At 40.2% G+C, this 8,739-nt stretch overlaps 1 long non-coding RNA gene across 1 annotated transcript; it reads right to left on the reverse strand.

Moving 5' to 3' along the window:
• Nucleotides 1–532: 532 nt before the first annotated feature.
• Nucleotides 533–8,711, reverse strand: LOC127500358 (uncharacterized). The gene is made up of 4 exons (XR_007926317.1): nt 8,575–8,711; nt 7,176–7,242; nt 6,963–7,072; nt 533–5,959 (listed from the first exon to the last, which is right to left on the reverse strand). It is a non-coding gene; the product is annotated as an uncharacterized LOC127500358 (long non-coding RNA).
• Between the last annotated feature and the right edge of the window lie 28 nt (nt 8,712–8,739).

An 8,739-nucleotide genomic window follows, 5' to 3' on the forward strand; every position in this document is an offset into this window, starting at 1 on the left:
TCCTTGTTGTTGGTGATTTTAATATCCATGTAGATAATGAAAAAGATGCATTGGGATTGGCATTTACAGACATTCTAAACTCTATTGGAGTTAGACAACACGTGTCAGAACCCACTCATTGTCGTAATTATACTTTTGATCTAATATTGTCACATGGAATCGATATTGATGCCGTTGAAATTCTGCAGCAGAGCGACGACATCTCAGATCATTATCTAGTCTCGTGTATACAACATTTAGTCAAGGCTGCAAAACTGCCTCCCTGCCATGAATATGGTAGAACCATCACTTCTACCACTAAAGATCGCTTTATAAATAATCTTCCTGATCAGTTTCATCGCCTTAGCATATCAGACATCTTAGAAGACCTCGATGTTGCAACAGAAACTATTGCCTCTGTCTTTTCCACCACATTAGACTCAGTTGCTCCTTTGCGCTTAAAAAAGATTAAGGAAATTAATCCAATGGCGTGGTACAACGAGCACACTCGAGCCCTAAAGGGAGCTGCCAGAAAAATGAAGCGCAGCTGGAAGAAAACAAAAACCACTACCAGCCCTGATAACCCCCTTCCCGTGACCTCTGCACTACCACCTGCCACCTCCCCTCTACGGTGGCGGGGTCTTTCCACTCCCTCTCTAACACCCAGTCTCAAGGCGCAGGTCCTTGAATTTGGCCTATAAGATTTTGTGGATAAAGAGAAAACGGCCACTTTCTCCCACAGAAGTCGCTGCTGAGTTTGGACCCACTGGATTACTGGCTGTAGGTCCACATCTTCCTCTTGCAGCCGCCTCCAGTCCTCTACTCCCACTGTCCCCACAGTCAAACACGCTGGCGTATCACCACGCTTGCACAGAAGCACCACTGGCATCCGGGTTCTCCAGCTCTGTGTCCCTGTCCTCCCTTTTGTCACAGTACAAACACCGGTCGGCTAACCATGGCCGACGAGAAAGAGCATCTGCGTTTGCATGGCCTGACCCTGAACGGTGTACTACCCTCATGTTGTATGCCTGAAGTTCCTCAATCCAGCGTACCAGCTGGCCCTCTGGCTCTTTGAATGACATTAGCCATTGGAGAGCTGCATGATCAGTGCGTACAGTGAAAGGCAGCCCGCACAGGTAATACTAAAAAAGGTGTCGGACTGCAAAAAGCACAGCAACAAGTTCCCATCTGGTGACAGGTCAGGGGGGTCCAATACAGGGGCGGTGACCAGAGCCTGTTTCAGGGCAGCAAACGAGTTTTGACACTCCTCAGTCCAAGTGAAGGACTTATCTTTCTTCAGTAGGTGGAAAAGTGGGTCTACAATGCTGAAAAACCAAGCACAAACCTCCTGTAATATTAAGGCCAACCCCAAAAAAACTTCTGAGCTGCTGCGAGGTTGTAGGAGTGGGCCAGTTGCTAACCGCCTGCACCCTCTCTTCCATCGTGCCATTAACTAACAAATCCCAAAACTGCCCCCGCTGACAATTCTTCACAATTCTTCAGCCACAACTCCCTCCAAGCAAACAACGCCTCCCGCTCCTCAAGAGGCAAAAATGGAACACCATTCTCATGCCCATACCTGCTGGAGAGGCTCGAGGGTGACTTTAAAGGGGACTGTGTGGCCACCCCAGGGAAGATGGAAGATGTTTGCAAGAGCAATGTATGGTGCTCCAAACTAGGGTCCTCAGGAGAAGCTGATGCATCCAGAAGACCTGTAAAAGACATATCAATGTTATTTTCAGTGGACATGACAACCTCAGGACCCCATTCAAAATGGAGCAGGCCCTCTCTCAGGTCTAATTGGCAACCTGCACTTCTAAGGAAGTCAAGACCAAGAATACAAGGGTCCTGGACTGCAGCCACCCACACTGAATGATGTAATGACTTTCCCCCTACAGTCAGCACAACCACTCCTTTACCCTTCATTGGCACCAGTTCACCCGTCACTGTGCGTAGTCGCATGTTCATCCCACCACTACCACAGACTCTTCTGGCCCACATTCACCCTCCCCCGACAGTCCTTGATTGCCTTCCCCTTGTCCATCTCTTGAGACTCCTGCTGGTGATGACATTGGGGATGAGTGTTGGGGGTCCGCATGGCCCTGATCATGCGGACCTCGTCCCGTTTCCCTGGTTACCATCTAACTTCGAACACTGACAAACTAAATGTCCAGTCTGCCCACAACCCCAACAAACCCTTGGTCGTGTGCGGGGCCGTTGATCAGGTTGCAGTGCCACAGCTCTGATCAATTCATTGACTTCGGAATCCAAGGCTGGTCCTTTCGCTTAGCCCCTCCACCGCATCAGTAGACCTCAACGACACAGTATCTCGCTGTCTCTCATCCGACATGCAAGTTCCCCAAATAATCTCCCTCTCCAACGCCATCTCCAAGGCATCCTGCAGGGTTTGAGGGTGGGCCAGGTTTGTCTGTCTACGGAGCTCCACAGGGGTAAGGGCCTGATTGAATTGGTCCTTCGCAAGCTCCCCTTGAACTGACGGTGGCATGTGGGCTTTGTGGTTTCCAGCATGAGCCAACAGTCCAAACTGTTCATGAAATGCTTCCCAATCAGCTTTACCTGAGAATTTGGGGGTTTTAACTGCCACCTGTGATGGAATTTTTTTAATTAATCATAACTAACATTTCTTTTTCCTTGCAGGAATGACATTTATATGCTTTTGAAACCTAAATGTCCTCAAACCTTGCATGGGCCTAAGTCAGTGTGTGTGTGTGAATCATGTCCAAAAATAAGAAAAATGGAAATGACACTTAGGGACAGCTAGACAACCATCTAACTATAATAACCCCATGATATTGAGTAACCAACGAACTAATAAACACATGATTTGGGCAGATCTTGCTTTACCTAGTAACATGAGGGTTTGACATATGAAGAACCAATCATATTGTAGAATTCTTTACCATGCTCTTATCCTATATAAACTGTTGTATTCTTCTTGGTGGTGGGATTCTCTGTGATTGATACGAGGTCCTCCGGCCGTGATTAAAGCATATTCTAAGGCATAGTCTGGAGTCTGTTTGGTTTTTAGGCTGTGCAGCAGACTAGGCACTAGAGATCTTACTTATATACTCAAGTGATAGTGTTTAGTGGAGGAGCACTAAAGAGCTTATTACCAGGTAATAGTGCCCAAACAGGCCGAGACATCGGCCGACTCAAACAGGTATTGAAGTATGCTTAGTAGAGTATAAATTCAAAGGTGTCTGGGACACCCGGTTTAACTTAAGTCAGGTGCGTAGGGGAAAACCTACCACACACCGTAGGCACAGCAGCGTGGAAGCCGCCATTTTCATTCATGTCAGAAAGCAGCACAGCTCCGTGGCCTATTTATATCTGAAGACAGCACGGTTCCCTAGGCGCCGCCATGTCTGTTTGTTGTCCTCATGAAAGTTTGGCAGTACTCTGTGGCACTCGGCTCAAAAGCCTGGTGTCTGCAGCCATTCTCCTAGTAGCCTCCTTCACACGAGCCTTATGTGATTCCAGAAAGTCTTCCTCTGTTGCAAATTGATCAGAAGTCCACGCCAAAGCAGACAAAACCTCACGAAACATCCGGCTTGCTTCTGGCTCGAACAATCGTGTTGCAGGGACGATAATGACAGCAATCCCGTAGACTAACTGGATTCAGTCAGTTCACTTCTGACACCAGTGTAGCGAACAGAGAAAATGATAGACTCACTTAAATGGTTTAGGCTCCTTTATTAACGTGAGCACCTGTTTGGCCAATGCTCCTGCCTCACAGACAGCAAACAAACTTCTGGAACTTTTCCCCCAGAAAAGTTGTCCTATCCACACATCACTGCACAGGCTCTTTCTTCAGAAGAACACCCCACCCATTAAAGCCCCACACAATCAGAACACATAACATAGGAAAAGAACATACATGCACTTAGATTACACTTGAATAAAACATAAAACACTCTTTAGACTTGCTACATTTACAATAAGGATATAGCTAACTACAGGTAGACCATTGATGGCTCCTCATTGCATGCTTAGGCCAATGTTAATTTTTTTTCTTTCTTTTTCAAATCTATTCCCTAAACAGATTATATATTATAAATTCTTCAACAAGTTTGTTAAAATGTGCCACAATAAATACAATAGAATATGATAAATACTAGTAAAGGTGCAATTTAAAAAGCTTGCAGGATCATCATAATTTTTTCCTCTCTTTTCATCAGTCTTTTTAGTGGCTGTTTTTAGATCATGTTTGACTTTCTCCATAGTGTTTTACTACAGTACATTCTCAATAGAATTCAAATGGGTTGCACATTTTATCATAGGAATGGCTGGCGCAAATTGTATTTGTAATTGAGAATGAATGGGGGGAAAGTCACGTGAGAGGAGGCAATGTCTGGATCGCGCTATGATCTTGCTTGAATCTTGCTTGGGAGGTAAGACACTCTTATCGTGGGTTCTTTTTGGGAAGGGGGAAATCATTTGAAACGTTTTTACTATTTGTTGTTTTTGTTTTCAGGTGCGGCCTAAGCGCTAGCTGCTGTTTTATACCTGGTTTATATACGTGTTTTATACATGTTTCATTGACTGATTTCATATATCCGTTTCATATTGCTGTTTCACCGAGGATACGACTGGCTGTGGACGTCGCGGTTTTGAACCGCTGATTTACAGTGTTTTTAAAGATTATTCTGCCCAATTTATCTGTACGACAAGTTTGAATAAGTGTTGAACGCTTTCGTCCTTCGTGCAAGTATATTAAACTAACATGCTTTGTATTCTTCTTTAGTGAAGCAGCCTGGACTACTTTTAAAAAAATTATTGTGATTTATCTATTGTTGTGTATTTGGTGTGTTTTTTTTTGTTTTTTTTTTCATTTTGTTTGTATAAGTAGCCTAATCGTTGACGTGTATTTATCCACATTATTTGATGAGCTGTGATATTGACAAGCTTTTTGAAGAATACGGAACACGGAAACACTCGCAAGGCAATCATTTGTGTTTATAAAGCATATAGAGTTGTATTTTTACAAAAATGGCAGATCGTTTCCCTAGATAAGACCCTTATTCCTCGTCTGGTATAGTTTAAAGCTGCACTGAAACTGTAATTTTGACCTTCAACCATCTGGAGTCCACTGAAGTCCACTATAAGGAGAAAAATCCTGGAATGTTTTCATCAAAAACCTTAATTTCTTTTCTAACGAAGAAAGAAAGACATGAACATCTTGGATGACATGGGGGTGAGTAAATTATCAGGACATTGTCATTCAAAAAGTGAACTAATTCTTGCTGGCAATGGAGGCCTCACTGAGCCATCGGATTTCAGCAAAAATATTTTAATTTGTGTTCCGAAGATCAATGAAGGTCTTACAGGTGTAGACTGACACGAGGGTGAGTAATTAATGATATTATTTTCATTTTTGGGTAAACTAACTCTTTAAGTGCTGATCCAAACAGTTATAATGCCGAATTCTGTAACACACTAAATTATGTGACCCTAGTAGGTTATGAGGGTAGGTTATGGAAATCAACCATGGTTTTACCATGATTAAAAGCAAAAAAATTTAGTCATTGTAGTAATTCCATGGTTCCCACAAATGAACCATGGTTTTGCTACAAAAACAGTTATAACTATGGTATTTGTATGATTATACAAATGGTAATCAATACGCCAAAAAAAAAAACAAAAAAAAAAACACATGGTTTTACTATAAATATATAAAACCATGGTTAATTATCAAAAGGGTAGGATTAGGGTTGGGTTTAGTAAAAGGTCAGATTAGGTCAATGCAATGCCTATAGTCATATGATTTGGTGGGTCACAGAATTCGACACAACACCAGAAAGAAATAAGGTTATAAACAATTGTCTGCATGCACCTAATTCTGAAGCAAACAAATAATATGCTAGTAGACAGCAATCCATATGAGAAGTCTGCTGTTGAAGGTGGATCTGGAACCGATTTCTGTCCAGGTTGTCACAGCATCTCGTCTTCACAAACTGCCCTGAAGTGCAATTCAAACATCAGCAATGATTGTTATTAATATAACGTGAGGCTCCTACATTCACAATGCTCAGTACTTTTTTCATTATCATCTGTGTCTCATTTTGAATTATGTTGGACCTTGCTGTAGATTGCTGACTGTATACCAAATGTCCTCAATGCAGAGTTAAACAAGATGGCCATAGAGGACTCAAAAAATATTTGATGAATTTTTTGAATACTTGATAAACTTTTGATCAAACTTTAACATGGAAGAATCTAGGAACAATAAACAATTTGTCACAGGGCCAACAAAATGTAGTATTCAATGTCATGTGTATTAAAATAAAAAAAAAATAGAATAGAGGTGAAATGCATAAAAGAGAAAGAATAATATACAGAACATACATACATACATACATAAATAAATAAGTGTGTGTGTGTGTGTGTGTGTGTAAAAGAAAAGTCTTAAGATGCCAGAATTTACATTTGTAGCTTTACTTATTTAGTATTCCTCATACAATATCACTTAATTATGTTTGGACGTAATAAATATAAATTATACATACATCTGACGCTCCTGAAATCACAGTGCAATTTTAATCAATATTTATTTACCATGAAATATAAAATAACGTTATATAAATATCTGAAATAACGTTAGTTTCACCCCATTTTCACGCTCCATATAAGTGACGTCACCGATTAACCGTACACCGCATACTTTTAAGTTATATTTCTAATCATCCATTGACAAATTGCCAGCAAATCATTTACAAAACTATCAAAACCTCTAATCTACACATAATATGTGATTAAAAGCCCAAACTTTCATAAATAAGAGCTCAAGTCAATTGTTAGCCTACATCTTATAGTTAGCCTAACGGTTGAGATGCTAACGATCTTTTTCCAAAGACAACAAACCTTTTCTATAAAGAAAATATTCAACAGAAGCTTGTCAATTACATGTATGAAAGTGTCAGGAACAGTTGTATGATTTGTGTAATTTTAGGTCCTAAACTTACCTGAAAGCAGTGAAAATAACAGTGACAGACCACGCTCCTGCTTGTCACTTGTCAGTTGGTTGAGTTGCCGCCCCGTTTCCATGGTGACTCCAATCCGATCGCTCACGCGACTAGAATGTTAAACGCGCACGCCGATTAAAACATGTCAAAAGTTAAGCAGCTAGTGTTTATGCATGTAAAGTTAAAACATTACATACTGATGGAGTCAATTACCAGAAAAAGGTCCTGAAACTTGATAACGTATTGTAGACCTATAGTAGACCGTTGGACTACTATCAAACTGTGGAATGAGAATATGAAAGCTGTATTGAGATTGTAAAACAATGTTTGAAGTCAGTTTATATCAGGCTATAGTAATATAATATAGGCATAATATAATATAATAGCTTTAGAATACTTGCATTTTCTTTTCTTTTTTTCTTTTTTTTTTTTTGACTAAAGAAAACATGTTTTATATATACCAAAAATGATAAACGTGGTGCAGAAATAAAAGTAGGCTATAGGCTATTGGGAAAAAAAAACAAAAAAAAAAACAGAATGTACGCGTTTTGGCCTATAGTCTTTGTTTTGACATGGTTGTATTTTGGTACTGTCATGACGTTTTTTAAACGTCGTATTCCAATCACGTTATTTTAAAACCTGAATAAAACGTCTCCCAAAAGTTGCAATTTGGTATAGTTTCGTTTTCGTAGTAGACAAACGTGATATTAACGTTTTTTGGACTACTGAAAGAAAACATACCAGCTTATTTTCACAACGTTTTTAAAACGTGTTATTTTGGTTACATTATTTTTTTTTTTTTATTAAAAAAAAAAAAAAAAAACGTTTTCAAAACGTTGTACTACAACATTACCTAATTGCAACCAAAAAACAACGTTGTGAAAAGTTGTAAAAACGTTTTGTGTTTGCTGGGATGTATTCCTTTGAGCTCTTTGTGAAACTATATTAATTATTTGGTCTATTGTTTGATTCACATGCATTGATATAGTCATATATTTTTATATATTTTATATATATTCCTGCTTTGTAATCTTCGGAAGAGACATGAATTGCGAGAAGTGAATCAAACTGACGTTCTCCTTGTTCTGTGTGAATGGCTGTTGAATGGCTGTTGCCGCACGTGTCACACTTTCAGGTGCACGCGCTTTGCAAACTCTGGATTAAACCTGAGTTGACAGAGAAGGTTGATAGATCAGATGATCCTGATCTAAACCAGGTTGGATTTATCTGGATTTGTCAACTCCAAACCTACTCTGAAACTCAGAGTTTGTTCAACTAGCTTCATGCAACAGGCCACAGAGTATTCCCAGAGGTCTGTATTTTAGTAAATATGGGCCTTGGAAAAGGCTAGCTGACTTTATTGTGCTTTGACTACAGTGGATAGTTCACAACCACGCATGTCACTTCTGCTGGCTGCATTACTCTGTCACTCTTTTCATAGCTTTTGCTGGCTCTGAAACACTTGGTATTTCTCCTGCTCTTTGTCTAGCAAAAAAAATCACTCATCACTTAATGAAAGCTTAAAAATGAAGGCCTGATTGTTTCAGGGGCCTTGTCACAAGTCTATTGATTTCTATGTGTCATCTTCATTGTATGATATATAAACACCCACCAGTTTGAAAACACCCACAAATACAGAAACGCCCAATTTTGTTCCGCAGAGACCTCATACTCCTCAATGTACAAGAAGACGTTTGGATATATTTTCTGTTTGACGTTCGATCGGTCGTTTCTACGGCTCTGGTTCGGACGCTTGATTTAAGCACGGAGTACCCGA

Source organism: Ctenopharyngodon idella, chromosome 18 (assembly GCF_019924925.1).
Source record: "Ctenopharyngodon idella isolate HZGC_01 chromosome 18, HZGC01, whole genome shotgun sequence".
Lineage (NCBI taxonomy): Eukaryota > Metazoa > Chordata > Actinopteri > Cypriniformes > Xenocyprididae > Ctenopharyngodon > Ctenopharyngodon idella.